Source organism: Coenobita brevimanus, chromosome 74 (assembly GCF_032717465.1).
Source record: "Coenobita brevimanus isolate Jiangsu-jjx chromosome 74, ASM3271746v2, whole genome shotgun sequence".
NCBI lineage: Eukaryota > Metazoa > Arthropoda > Malacostraca > Decapoda > Coenobitidae > Coenobita > Coenobita brevimanus.
Genome location: NC_137027.1, coordinates 23,668,914 through 23,678,913, shown reverse-complemented (window position 1 = coordinate 23,678,913; position 10,000 = coordinate 23,668,914).

The following is a 10,000-nucleotide window of genomic DNA, read 5'->3' as shown; positions in this document are numbered from 1 at the left end:
CTAAAGTCCTTAAGAACAGAATAACAAATTTGTAGGAAAATCAAACCTCGTGAACAGGCAGGATTCTGATGCGGGTAATTAACTGCTGATCATCTACACACAATGAATCAGCTAATTGAGACGACTACAGAATATAATAAACCACTATGCTTAGATTTTGTTGATTACGAAAAGGCTTTCGACTCATTGGAGCAGATAGCAATTATAAATTCATTGTGAGAACAAGGAGTGAATGAGAACATTGTAAAATTGCTCGAAAGCACATATGACGAGGGAACTGCAAAGTTAAATTCCATAAGGACTCGGAAGTAATTGAGAATGAGAATGGCGTGCGTCAGGGAGATACAATTTCACCAAAATTATTTACAGTATGCCTAGAAAGTATTTTCAGAAAGCTTGACAGGGAAAACAGAGGAGTGAACATAGATGGAAAATAGCTAAACCATTTAAGATTTGCAGATGACATTGTCCTAATCTCAAAAACAGCAGATACATTGCAAGGAATGTTAAGTGACCTGAACAGAGAAAGTCTCAAAGGAGGGCTAAAGATGAATCGGAGTAAAACTAATATTTAATCCACAAACAGTAAAGAGTGTCATCAGGATAAACAAAGAAATTCCTGGAGAATCGTGGAGTACAATTAGTCGGGGAAAATACGATAATTATCGAAAGATCATGATAGCGAAATAAAAAGAAGCATTACAACTGGACGGAAAACCTTCGGTAAACATAAAGATATTGTGAAGGTTAGCTTGCCAGTTTGTATGGAACGAAAAGTATAACTAATATAGAATTCCAGCTACCGGTATGATTTATGGTTGTGAGACCTGAAAACTGATAAAATCGATGGAAAATACATTAATCCGTTCTCAGACAGCAATGGAAAGGTCTATGTTGGGAATATCTTTAAGAGACAGGAAAAAATCAACTTGGGTGATAGGGCAGAGTAAAGTCAAAGCTATTATAGAGGTTATAAAAGAACAGAAATGGAGGCTGGCAGACGATGTACCAAAAGTAAGAGATAACCAGTGGAGCAAGATGCTGACTGACTGGACACCAAGAGATTGTTAACGTGGGAGAAAAAGGCCAGACAGGAGGTGGAGAGATGAGATAAAGAAATTTGCAGGGAAACCGTGGCAAAGATTGGCTCAGTCATGAAATTCGGGGAGAAGGTTGGGGGAGGCCTTTGTTCAGCAGTGGACTTGTAATGGCTGATGTTATATATATATATATATATATATATATATATATATAGAGTCTCACATCCATATGTTAAAGTTGGCACTAACACTCCTTCATGTAAACCTCGTGCAGCTGCAACACTCAAGCCTCTGTTTCTTATCAAGGCCTTCATTGCACTAGCTACTTTTCTTACTTGTGTCACTCTACTTTCAACCTCTTTTGCACATTTTCCTCTCTTCTCTATCACTATACCCAGGTATTTGAACTCTCTCACCAATTCCAGTCTCTCTCCATTCACTGTTACATTGCACTGGGTCACCTTCTCTCTCAATAACCATCACTTTACTCTTTTCTACATTTACTCTCAAGGAACGACGCTTACAGACATCAGCAAAACTCTGCACTAGCCTACCAAGTTCTTGTCCGGTACTTGAAAGCAGTACTGCATCATCAGCATGCAACAAATTTGAGATAAACCATCCATCACCATTCATTACCAATGCCATCCCTCTCTCCATTACTCGTGTTTTCACTTCTCTCATTACCCCATCCACATATACATTGAACAACCATGGGGACATCACACAACCTTGTCGCACGCCCACACTGATTGTGAACCAATCACTTAGATGCCCATGCTTCACTACCATCATAAAAACTCTTGACGGCACCTAACAACTTACCCTCTACACCGTACATGCGCAAAACTTTCCACAATCCTTCTCTGTCCACTTTGTCATATGCTTTTACCAGATCCATGAATGTCATAAACACCTTATGGTCCTTCTCACAAGCCTTCTCTACTCTCTGTCTCACTGCAAATATTTGGTCCACACATCCTCTGCCACTCCTAGCCTGTTCATCACTCAGTAGGACTTCTGATATCTCTCTTACTTTCTCTATAATAATTCTTCCATATACCTTCCCTACCACACTCAGTAAGCTTATGCCACGATAATTCTTGCACTCACTTCGTTAAACTTTATTTTTGTACAGGAGTGCAATCACAGTCTTTTTCCACTTTGCAGGCACAGTTTTACTCATCCATGCCTTCTTACATATCTCCAACAAGCACTTCATTCCATTCTCTCCACTACATTTAAGCATCTCTGCATACACCTCATCAAACCCAGCTGCTTTCCCATTTCAGCCGCTTCACAGCACTCTTCACCTGTGCGAGTGTCACGTCTCCTGGCACTGCATTCCTTCTCTGCACACCCCCAAAACCAATCATGTTTACAGCTGCTCTGCTCTCTCCATCCCCAATCATCAGGCTTTCAAAATATTCTTTCCATCTGGTCCTTACTTCATCTCCATGGGTGAATAATCTACCACTTGCATCCTTCACACCATCCCATTTCTTACCGCCTTCACTTCTACATTTCAGCACCTCTTTCCAGAATAACTTTCTATTTTCAGAGTAGTTCGCATTCATTTTTCTTCCTAGATCCTCATTTACCTCCTTTTTTTCCCTCTTCACTAGCCTCTTTACGTGCTTCTTGCTCTCAACATATTCAGTTCTTATTTCAACTGAACCTCTATCCTGTAACCACTTTAGCCACTTCTTCCTCTTTTCCTCCATCGCTCTCTTTACCTCCTCATCCCACCATCCCGTACCTTTCTTCTTTTTTGTTACTCCTGCCACACCACACACCGCTTTAGCATTCCTAGTTAAGCAATCCCTATATGCATTCTACAGTCTGTCCAGATCTATTTCATTCCAATTCAGTAATTCTAACTCGTCCTCTACGTTGGTCCTGTATTCATCTGCCATTTCTTTGATCCTTAGCTTCTCAACTTTCAGTCTTTCTCCCTGACTGCTTCTCTCTCTCCTGATCCACCTCACTCCTTTCAGCTTGATCTTGCATATCACAGTCATATGATCTGACAAACCTCCAAATCGTCCTCTCAGAGCCCTTGTATCAGCAACCATTCCCTTCATCGACCTCTCTACGAGCACGTAATCAATCAGGCTTCTTTCAACACGATCCCCGTTCCCTCTATACCATGCATCAAGATCGATCTTGCCATGTATATTTATGTGCATCTCTGTGTTTGAAATACGAGTTACAAATGCAAAACCTCCTCTCCTGACACATATCCTTTAGTCTCTTCCCATTATCATTTTCTCCTGGTACTCCATAGCAACCTATTTTATATCTATCTGTCTATCTATATCTATCCATATCTATCTATTTATCTAACTGTCTGTATATCCATTCATCCTTATACCTTGGCTGCTTCCCTCAAGGAAAGGGAGGTAGCCGAGACAGGACGACACACTCCCCATTTACTCATCCATTCAAACACATTCATTCGCATCTTAGCCCCAGAGAGGAGAAGGGACAGATCCTCTCCGCACCACTCCGCACAAGGGTCAACTGCGCAGTGCAATCAGTGACATCCGCAGCAGGGCCCGACGGCAGAGCTGGTTTACCCCTGCCTCATCATAACAGACCCATCCCCTTGCCCGCACCTGACCTGACTAGCTGATCAGACCAAATGCTGGAGAATATCCCCTCAGGGCTGCGTCATCATTTATTCATTCACAATTTCTCTCCATTTATTTCTGTCACGCACAGCCACTCTTCCTTGCTCAACAAACATCCCTCTCACATCCAGCTCTCTCTTCACACTGTCCATCCATCCTATTTGTGGTCTCCTTCTCAGCCTTACACCTCTCACATCAGATCTAGTTATCTTTTTCACCAATTGCTCATTATCCATTCTCTCCATATGCCCAAACCATCGCAACACCCTCTGCTCAACTCTATCAGCCATCTCCCGAACAACTCCAGTTCTCCTTCGCATTTCATCATTTCGCGCTCGATCCATATGCGTCACTCCACACATACTCCTCAGACACCTCATCTCCATTACATTCAAACTTTTCCTCTCTGCTACACCCATATTCCATGTTTCAGCCCCATATAACGCAGTCGGTACCACAACACCCTCTTACAGCCTTCACTTTACATCCATTCTAACCGAACGACATCTAAACACCTTTTTCATTCCTCCCAGCACCTTTCCTGCTTCATTCATTCTAAACTTCACTTCTGCATCTATTCTTCCATCCACAGCAACATGTGACCCTAAATATTTAAAATACTCTACCTCCTCAATCAACTCACCATTCAAAACTATAATCATCCCCTTACCATCTATCAACCTAGTACACTTCATCACTTTACTCTTATTCTCATTTACTTTCAATTTCCTCCTTTCACACACCCTTCCAAACTCCTCTACCAACTGTCTCGATCTTTCCTCTGAATCAGCCACCAGTGCAGTATCATCTGCAAACAGCAGCTGCTTTAGATTCAACTCTCCACCATCAACATTCACCAGACCCAGACCTCCACCGAAAACTCTTGCATTCACCTCCCTTACAACACCATCCATATAAATATTAAACAACCAAGGGGACATTACACATCCCTGTCGCAGCCCCACTCTCACGGGAAGCCAATCACTCACAGCATTTCCCACTCTTACACACGCTTTACTATTTACACAAAAACTCTTCACCCCTTTTAGTAACCTACCATCAAGTCCATACAATCTTAGAACAGTCCACAAAGCCTCCCTATCAATTCTATCATACGCTTTCTCTTAATCCATGAATGACCAAAACACATCCTTGCTTTTCGCTAAATACTTTTCACACACTTGTCTCACAGCAAACACCTGATCCACGCATCCCCTCCCTCTCCTAAAGCCACACTGCTCATCACCAATCACTCCCTCAGTACCCTCTCTAACTCTCATAATTAACACTCTACCACACACCTTACCTACAACACTCAAGAGACTTATACCCCTAAAGCTAGTACATTCATACTTATCACCCTTGCCTTTACACAACGGGACCACAGAAGCGCTTGCCCAGTCAATTGGCACCATACCTTTCACAAAGCACATATTCAACAATCTCACTAACCAGTCAACAATAGTCACTCCACCACCCTTCAGGCATTCCACAGCACACCCATCCATACCTGCAGCTTTCCCTGTTTTCATCTCCTTTACTGCCTTCTCCACTTCCTCATTCGTGATCAAAGAATCATTCAACTCCCCCAACACATTTATTCCTTGAATCCTTCCATCCGCCACAATCTCAGCCACCCTTCCCTCTTCTACATTTTAACAGTCTTTCAAAATAATCTGCCCATCTCTTCCTTACTGCATCTATCTCAGTTAACATTCTTGCAGCCTCTGCTTTTACTCACTCTTCCTTCCCAGACTCTCTCTTTCGCACCCTTTTCACCTCCTTCCAGAACATTTTCTTATTATGTTGAAAATTCTCAGTCAGCTGCCTACCTCACCTTTCATCTGCTGCCACTTTAGCATCACGCATAGCCCTTCTCGCCCTATTCCTTTTTTCCTTATGCCTCTCATAGGACACCTCATCCTTCCTATGCAGCCACACTTCATATGCACGTCTCTTCTCAGCCACAGCCATACTTACTTCCTCGCACCACCATTCACTTCCTTTTCTCACACCACCACCCACACTTCTCACACCACACACCTCTTCTGCATGCCCCACCACAGCACTCTTAAACAACTGCCATTCCTCCTCCACACTGCCATTTTCCTGATTTTTCACTGCGTTCCACTCATCTTTCAATTTCTCCTGATACTCTGTCATTTTCTCTCTTTTATCCAATTCACTCACTTTCAAAACCTCCCTGCCACACCTAACCCTCCTAGCTCTTACCCATCTCTTACCTACTCTTAACTTTCCCTCCACCAGCTAATGGTCAGACATACCTCCACCCTCCCGTCTCAGAACTCTCACATCCAACAATCTTCCTATCACATTCCCGGACACAATCACATAGTCAATCAAAGCTCTATCAACAACCCTTCCACCCTCCTGTCTCACCCATGTATACTTATAAATATCTTTCTTCTAAAACAGCGTATTTCCAATCACCATCTCTCGCTCAACACACATCGCTATCATTCGCTCCCCATTATCATTTCTTCCAGGCACACCATGCATACCAACTACACCTTCAACTGCTACATTTCCCACTCTAGCATTCAGATCTCCCATCATTACCACATTCACGTTTGCTTCAAAACTCTGCAGACACTCATCAACATCATTCCAGAAAGACTCCCTCTCTTCCTCATCCCTTTCAATAACAGGCCCATATGCACTCACAAACCCCCACAACTCACGTTCAAATTTCGCTTTCACCCACATCAGTCTCGATGACACCTCCTTCCATTCAATCACACATTGCTGTACTTCCGGACTCACTAACAAGGCCACACCTTCTCTTGCCCTTCCTCTATCAACACCTGACAATCTTCCATTCACACTTCCAAACATAGACTCACCCTTCCCTTTCATCTTCGTTTCACTCAAAGCTAACACATCCAACTTTCTTCTCAGAAACATTCTCCCAGTCTCCTCCCTTTTAGCCTCAATCGTACTACATCCACGGACATTCATAGACCTAATCTTCAGTGTACGGGGATAACTCAGTCCTCCATCCCTTTCTCTGGCCTGTCTCTTTTTAGGAACTAAATAACAGAGGAGGGGGTCCCTAGTCCCCTCACCCCGCCCCTTTTAGTCGCCTTTTACGACACGCAGGGATTTCGGTGGCAGTATTCTTCCTAACACAACCTGGCCGCAGAGTAGTAGTACCACTCCATTGTGCGGCCAGACTGTGTCCCCCACGCCACAGGTGTGTGTGTGTGTGTGTGTGTGTGTGTGTGTGTGTGTGTGTGTGTGTGTGTGTCTGTATACAATGTATATACCGGTATGTATATGTATACACATGTGTATGCATATATGTACAAACGCGACCCAAAGAAAATAACCAGGTCTCGTTGAAGCCGCAGACAGGATAGCAAGAATGGTATGTTGTTCGGACAGGAAAGCAAGAATGGTATGTTGTTCGGACAGGAAAGCAAGAATGGTATGTTGTTCGGACAGGAAAGCAAGAATGGTATGTTGTTCGGACAGGAAAGCAAGAATGGTATGTTGTTCAGACAGGAAAGCAAGAATGATCTGGTGTTCGGACAGGAAAGCAATGGTCTGGTGTTCCGACAGGAAAGCAAGAATGGTCTGGTGTTCGGACGGGAAAGCAAGAATGGTCTCACGTTCGTACAATACTCCAAACCCCCTCCTCTCCCCCTTTCCTCTCCCTCCTCCTCCCCCAAGTACCACCACGACCTTTGATCGAGATGTTGCTCACTCCTTTGCTTCGCGGTTCGAAGCAGCTCTCGATGCTAATGGCATGTTGTGGATTCCATACCACGTAAATGCATATGAAGATATTCTGATTCCACATTAACATAAAGAAAGTGATGCAAAATGAGATGAACGTTATATAGGTTTGAAATATAAATTAGTGAAGAATTTCCCATCACATTCTAGCTGTCCCTTAATTCTGTCTGGCAGAGAATCATGTTGTTAGATAGAAGTTATCTTCAGCGAGACGGAAAGGCGACAGAAAAAATTATAGAAAAACAGACATAGCTAAGCCTTAGAGAGTTTCACCAAAATTGATTTTTTTCTAAATATCACCAAACACATTTAGTATGCCAAGGTGAATATAAACCATTCCAGCAAGGAAAAGGACATACACAGACAGACCCACGCCATTTGAGAGTCAGGATGATTGCTGTTTTGCTATTGACAAACAATTTTATCCATCTTCGGAAAGAATACGCCTCCCATTTAAGACAGACAGGCAGGCAGACAAAGACAGACTCTGGAGGATCGTTTCACGTTGATTTATTCTATTCTTGGTTCCAGTAGATGACATGATTCAGGTAAAATGATATCAGACTCGTGTAGTCGTAAAGACGAGAAAAGCACATGTGACAGACGGACAGAAGGAAAGGCAGAGTTGCAATTATCAGTTCACATCGATTGCTATTCCGCTCCTGCTAAAGGCAGACGATTTTATTCAGCTTAAGTGAGACTAAACCCTTGCCGTAGAGGAAGACGTGAAAGTTAAACAGATAGAATGAAAAGAAGGAAAATGAGGGAGGCAGTTTGCGAATTATTGGCTCACAGAGTGATCAGTTCATATTGACTGGTACAGTATTGCTGTTGCTGCCAGAAAACTGTATTTAGCTTTAGTGGAAATACGACTATCTCGGAGAGGAAGACGCAGAACATATGCAGGCACACACGCTAACAGGCAGACGCTTTCTAAATCATTTATTCCTCAAGTAAACCGCTATATTATTCCTGCTACTTTATTCCTGCTCCTATATTCCTGCCAGTTTATTCCTGCTACTTTATTCCTGCTACTGGCTGACAGTTTTAGTTAGCTTAGGGTAGAACGAGCCTCACCCGTAACAGATATTCTTTGGCTACTTACTGAATTAAATTATGTATACCCACACACTCGGAGATAGATCGGATGCTATGTTTTAAAGGGTTGGGCGAAAAAAGGCGGGAAAATGTGTGGAAAGTCAGGTGCTGCAGAATCCTTTCCACCTTACCTGGGGGATGGGGTGTACAGAGAATTTGCTGGAGCAGTAATATTTGGTGTCATTTCTGTATATCTGTGTGTGCTACTGTCGGTAAGTAAGCCATTTCATCCATACCAACCATCAGTCCATTCATCAATAATAAACAACTGTTCCGCCAATAAACAAAGTAACCAGTTTGCAGATCTCCACCTTTTTAGCTGGCTAGCTGTTTATGTGTTTCTTTGTCTGTCTACTCGTCTGTTTCTCTCTCTCTCTCTCTCACGATGCAACATTGCGGCAGAGAGTACGTAGACTAAATCAGTAATAAGAGTGGTGCTGATAACACCTCCATCTGCAGACCCTTGAACACACCTTGCGTCTCGATCCAGGTAGCCTACGAATTTTAACCTTCCTGATATACGACCAGCTGAATATGATGGTCTAGTGGCAATCAGAATGAACTAAAAAGAAGTCTTATACAGTAGTAAACAGATACGTAGAGCATCCCTTAGATCCTTTCCTACACTGCTGTTCAAATCTCTTGATTTTACCTCTACATCAGATTTAAATCTTGGTGCTCGGTCTATCAGTCTGTCTTATACAATTTGTTTGTGTATCTATTCTTCGATCTATCTGTCAATATTTGTGTGTGTGTGTGTGTGTGTGTGTGTGTGTGTGTGTGTGTCCATCCAGTTTATCATTCATCCATTTAGCAATCCATCCATTATTCTATCAATCCATTCATCTGTCTGTCTCTATCTATCAGTGCCAGTCTATATCTCTACTAGTCTACCGACCTACCTATATCTGCCTATTTATTTATTTGTCTATCTATATCTCTGTCTATTCATCCATCAATCAATCAACATTACAGCGAAGAGACGAAGAAGACTACTGTATAGTGAATCAGAAAATTCTCATCAAATCTGACTCCATTCTTTCACCAACCCTGACTCTGATTCTTAGTATCACAACCAACAATGTTTAGGCAACCAGAAACACGCTTTTATATCAGGAAATTTCTGGACTCACGTTAATATGCAGATAAAAAATTTCCGGGAAAAGTCACCGAAATTCGTTGTCTTTCTTTAATTTTCTTTTCTTTTTTCTCTCGTTTTTGGCTAAAACTTTATTTTCTTTGGTCAGGCGTTCATACACCCTGATTTGGAAACTTTGACCATTCACTTCCTTCTTTTATCTCTCCTCCCTCTCCCTTCCTTCCCTCTTTTCCTCTCTCTTTATTTCCCTCTCTCCCTCTTTTCTCTCTCCTGCCTTCCCTCCCTTCTTCTCTCCCTCCTTTCCTCTCGTCTTTCATTCTTGCCCCCTTCCTCCTTCCATTCCTCCCTTTCTACTTTGTTCCCACTCCTCC